The following is a 6,321-nucleotide window of genomic DNA, read 5'->3' on the forward strand; positions in this document are numbered from 1 at the left end:
GTACTGCATGTCTTTGGACTGTTGGGGAAACCGGAGCACCTGGAGGAAATCCGTGCAAACGCAGGGAGAACATGCAAACTCCACACAGAAACACCAACTGACCCAGCCAAGACTCGAACCAGCGACCTTCTTGCTGTGTGGCGACACCACTACTTACTGCGCCACTGTGTCGCCAAATGCAATTTTTATCTATGACTATTTTTTTTGTGTTCATCACAGTTTGGAGAATTGTGAAATAACAATTCAGATTTGCAAGATATAAACTCAGATATACTAAAGGTAAACTTGCAAATGCAAATTTTAAGGTTGCATCTGCACATATGAATTTAATGGATTTAATTCGCCATTGCAAATTCATAGGTTTACTCACCATTTTAACATAGTTTCTTGTATTTCTGAGTTATATCACTCAAATGGGCGTTTTATTTTTTCTAAACTTTCATACTATTGGGAAGCCTAATTATTAGTAATAAAAAAAATATTTAATTTGAAAGAATCAATATTAAAGAGGCTTGCCATATGGACTCAGGAGTTTATGTCATACTGTCATTTTCTGAACACATTCATTCTGTAAGGCTTCTTTGTTGCTGAAGATGAGCCATCTGTCCTGTGGTTCACAAGCTTTCGCAATATAAAACCAGTTGAATAAAAAAATTGATTCTTTGGGGGATGGAAAAATATAAAGTTAAAAGTTTTTTGCATTAGTTTTAGTAATAAAAAAAATCATATTAAATATATAAAAAATGAAAACAGAGATAGATGTTTCTTTCAACTGATCACAATCAGATTATAATATTCCACAAACGATGATCCTAAAAACACATATGTCTTTTCTAGGGAAAATTTCCTCAAGCTGAACCAGCTATTTATTCACAGTGATTCACGAAAAAATTGATTCTTGGATTAAAATTAAAATTAATAAATAAAATAAAGTGGCAAGAATATATATATATATATATATATATTTATTTATTTATTTATTTATTTATTTATTTATTTTTTGCTACTTTATTAGGTATACCTTGCTAGTAACGGGTTGGACCTACTTTTGCTTTCAGAACTGCCTTAATCCTTTATGGCATAGATTCAACAAGGTACTGGAAATATTGAGTAATGTATTGAGATTTTGGTCCATATTGACATGATAGCATCATGCAGTTTCTGCAGATTTGTCGGCTACACATTCATAATGCAAATCTTCCATTCCACCACATCCCAAAGGTGCTCTATTGGTTTTAGATCTGCTGATTGTGGAGGCCATTTGAGTAGAGTAAACTCATTGTCATGTTCAAGAAACCAGTCTGAGATGACTTGCGCTTTATGACATGGCGTGTTACCTGCTTTAAGTAGCCATTAGAAGATGGGTACACTGTGGTCATAAAAGTATAGACATGGCCAGCAACAATAATCAGGTAGGCTGTGGCCTTAACACGATGCTCAGTTGGTACTAGTGGGCCCAAAGTGTGCCAAAAAGAAATACCCCCTACAACCTTACACCACCAGCCTGAACCGTTGATACAAGGCAGGATGGATCCATGCTTTCTTGTTGTTGATGCCAAATTCTGACCCTACCATCCAAATGTTGTAGCAGAAATGGAGACTCATCAGACCAGGCAATGTTTTTCCAATCTTCTGCAATTTTGGTGAGCCTGTGCATCAAGGATGGACGTGTTGTGGATGTGTTGCTGCTCTTATGCATACCTCGGTTGTCACGAGGTATCAATTGCCTTTCTATTAGCTTGAATCAGTCTGGCCAATCTCCTCTGACCTCTGCCGTCAGCAAGGCATTTGCGCTCACAGAACAGCCGCTCACTGGATATTTTCTCTTTTTTTAACCATTCTCTGTAAACCCCAGAGATGGTTGTGTGTGAAAATCCAAGTAGATCAGCAGCTCCTGAAATACTCATCTGACACTATCAATCATGCCACGTTCAAAGTCACTTAAATCCCCTTTCTTCCCCATTCTGATGCTCGGTTTGAACTGCAGCTGGTCGTCCTGCCATGTGATTAGATGATTAGAAATTTGTGTTAAGCCAGCACCAATAGCCTAGTGGTTAAGTGCGCCGTCATATAGCACCATAGAGTTCACGTTTACCCAAGTTTGATTCTCGGCTCGAGGTTTTTTGCCGTCCTTCCCCTCTCTCTGTTCCCAATATATAATTTTCTATCCCAATATACATATTTACACAACAGTTCTGTCTGGTTCTCGAATCTGAATAGCTGATAGCCATGATATATTTAAGTAATATCAGCACCCGTACAGCCTTTTTACCCTTTGTGTATTACTCCGCCCACATACAGCCAGCAAAAAGCAGACACTACAGATCTAAAGTTTAAAAGATGCACGCTCAGCTGTTTAACTGTCAGCTTATGATTTGAATCCGCAAGAAAGTAGTTCCTCATACAAAAGGGTGTTTGAGACTCTCCATGTTTGATTTTGTTTTTATATACACAATTATGCCGTCAAACTGTTGTATAAACGCAATATCACATGAGTAGCAGTGCAATATGGCTGTATATCGGCACTGGAGGGGGAACTAACCAATGTTCACACCGAAAGCGGCGAGAGCTTCAAAGTAGCCTGAAGTCATTCATTTTCAATGAGAGCCAGCGGCGAGGAGCAGCGCGGCGCATCTTTTCCAGCGTGGGTGTCGAGGAAAGTTGAAATCAAATCAACTTTATGGTAATGAGCTATGACGCGGTTCGGCAGCAAGCAATCAGTATGAAGACGTCCACCGCTTGATAGGAGTTCAGAGAACACAGAACTGTGAACTTTAGTTCTGACCACAGTTGTTCCCAAGGGTTTGATAATTGCGGTCACCGGATTTACAATGTTTTCTTACAGCAACATGCATTAAATAAGTAACTGGCGAGTTACTGATGTTCATTAAAGTTATATAAATTTATCTCTAAAAAGCGTGAAACTCGCGCGACGTGACAGTACAAAACAGTATAGCTGCTTCAGGATATTTCAGACATACGGACACATATTGGATAAATAAAGCAAAGCCACACCACATGCAACTTGATCTTTCAATGTTATATGAATTTGATAAGAAGTGCGCAACATTTTCACACTAGAAACATGTTTTATCCAGAAATGTAACTGATATGCTGCAATGGCTCCTTTAAATATGAGATCAATGTAGCGAGTTTTGACGCTCTCGCCGCCGGAGCTGAAGGCAGACAGCGTTGTCGCCAGGGCGGCCAGAGCAACCTTGGATGCTCTCGCCGCTTTCGGTGTGAACATACGGTCAGGCACTTGGCCTGCGGCCTGGTGTGTGTGTGTGTGTGGATGTTCTAAAATGTTAACTTGTCAGTAATTGTCATTGTTATTAATTGTAAATATGTAATTGTATAGATGCAAAATTTGTCAACCATGTAACAAATGATGACGTGTGTGTATGTGTGTACATTCCTACATTGTGATGACCAAATGTTCCCAAAACATGTCATGATACGTTTAAAAATCCCTTCTTTGTGTTGCAATTCACAGCCCTCCATCCAACTTTTGTTTGGCTTAAACAGCAAAGTCTGAAAATAAATAGACCCACATTTGGACAATCGAGATGGATATTTATTCAACTGGGATACTTCTTCTGACCGCTTGCTCTCTTTCCCCAATATACTGTAAAGTGCACAAGGTTTGGAAGCCGAAGCAAGCGGGGCCACCCACATTCTAAACAAAGACTCAGTCACAAAAATGAACTCACCCCCGCCTCTTACAACATTGTTATTGTGCTTACGCATTAGTGACTACATATTTTATCAGAACGAGCCATGGAAGTGCATTGCAGATGACCAAAAAAAACCCATCATAGATAGATGTTTGTTCTTACTTGTCCAAATTTAAGCGGTAAAATCCAACTTTGAATCGCACCAGTGCACAGATGCAAAATGACTTATGAAATGGTCTGTTGTATCAGCAAGTTAAAGGGAAGTGAGATTCTTATCTGCTCTGTTGTTGTGTCATAGATTATAATGCACCAGCAGAGCCTCTTTGTTTTACTTACTCTTCTGGATTGGTTGGTGATTTCAGACACACAGAGATTCAGTTTAAAATTTTCTTTTTCTTATTAGCTTCATTGGGATGCTACAAAACTTGATTACTTTTACTTAACTTATATTTAATTTAAGCACATTATTAACTGAAACTAAAATAGTGTTTGTTTTTCTTTTTTATTTGACATGAAATCTCCTCAAATTACAACCTTTTCCATAAAAGACATTACTGAAATTATATAGGCTATCAAATTATGACATATTTATGGGATCAAATTTGTTTTGACTGTGTCATTCATGCTAGTCAGTCCAAGCCACTATATGACATTATGTAAGTCACTCTTTTCCATATAGTAAAATTTCACACGTTCATTATAGTTAAAAGTGGGCCGGCCTTATTCTTCAGAAGTTTACCTTCTATGGAAGAAAGCATGTCAAACTGGTTTGACATGAGGGTGAGTAAATGACACCGCATGTTTTTTGCTAGCAGTAAGGTATGGGAGGCTGTGCTGTGTATTGTGAATATTAGCCTCCATCCTCTTTAGCTATATTTTTATGATTATTATTATGTGCAAGGATTATTATATAAACATTATAGAAACAAATCATATATAATACTGTATAATAATTTATAATAATAATAATAATATTATTATAATTATGTCATGACCCCTTTACTGAAATGTTCATTTGTTACTTGAGCCATTACTGTTTTGACAGATTTTAAAGATTTGCTTTAAAATGATTGAGATGGCCAATCAAATTAAGGAAGGCTGGGTTTCCTTTTAACAGAAACTTCAGCATTAAGAGAGCTAAAATAGAAGTATTTAACCCATTTAATGACAACTATTTTACAGCAGAAATCTTATTTGACTAAAAGTAACTGTCAGGTAATATACAAATACACTTTCTCATTCTACGAATATAATTTTCATGCAAACTATGGTAGTGGCCTACCATTTACTTGCCTTGTGTAATTTTTAACATCCCAATGTTATGAGACAAAAATATTTAAAAAATATTATTCATACGAATAAGCGAAAACATCTAGAAAATAATCATGTTCATCAAACCAAAAACAGGGTTTGTTTAGTTTAATCCACAATTCACCAAGACTTTATTACACCATTTACTTTAATTATTTTTGTAGTAAAACTGTTGTTACACAAATGTAATGCACCAAAATAAATGATTACTACATATTTACTAACAATTGTTAATATTGGTAAGAGTTAATTGTATTAGCTAATTCATTACATATTTTATGTCCTGCATGAACTTCTTGGTTTCAGCTTAAAACATTAAGCTAGAAACGGAATGGTCTGAATCTTTGAGAATTGTCTAGTTGTTCCTTTTATTTTTTTTTGTGTTTATCGGGTTTAAATTATTTACTCATTCGTAACTTTTTTTTGACAAGCTGGTGAGTATTTTAATGGTTAAGAATAATTTAACAAAACCATGGTCACAGATGTGACAAATTAGTATAGTAAATACTAGTGATTTTAAAGAATAATATAGTAAATACTAAAAATTAGTTATATATATATATATATATATATATATATATATATATATATATATATATATATATATATATATAAAGTTGAAGTCAGAATTATTAGACCCCCACCACCCCCTTTATTTTTTCCCCAATTTCTGTTCAATGAAAAGGAGATTTTTAGTTTTAATAGTGTTTTAATAACTCATTTATAATAACTGATTTATTTTATCTTTGCCAAGATGACAGTACATAATATTTTACTAAATATTTTTCAAGACACTTCTATACAGCTTAATGTGACATTTAAAGGCTTAACTAGATTAATTAGGTTAACTAGGCAGGTTAGGGTTATGTTTTGTTCTGTAGACTATCAAAAAATATATAGATTAAAGATGATAATAATTTTGACCTTAAATGTTTTTTTAAACTTAAATTTGCTTTCATTCTTGTTAAAATAAACCAAATAAGACTTTCTCCAGAAAAAAAATATTATCAGACATACTGTGAAAATTTCCTTGCTCTGTTAAACATAATTTGGGAAATATTAAAAAAAATTGACATACTGAGGAAGGCATTGTGTCGAAATGTTTGTGTCTTTAAATCACCCAGAGAATGTAAGAAGAAAAAAATAAAAACTCAAAGAAAAAAATTCAATTGGGGGCTGATAATAATTCTGACTTCAACTGTATATAAAAAAATAATAATATAGTAAAGTGGACATGTTATAGTATGTTCAACACTTTGTTAATGAATGCTGCAGCATACTGTAGCATTCTGAACTGGAAAACTGTATTAAATATTGTAGTATACTTTAGTTT

Source organism: Danio rerio, chromosome 18 (assembly GCF_049306965.1).
Source record: "Danio rerio strain Tuebingen ecotype United States chromosome 18, GRCz12tu, whole genome shotgun sequence".
In the NCBI taxonomy this organism is placed as follows: domain Eukaryota; kingdom Metazoa; phylum Chordata; class Actinopteri; order Cypriniformes; family Danionidae; genus Danio; species Danio rerio.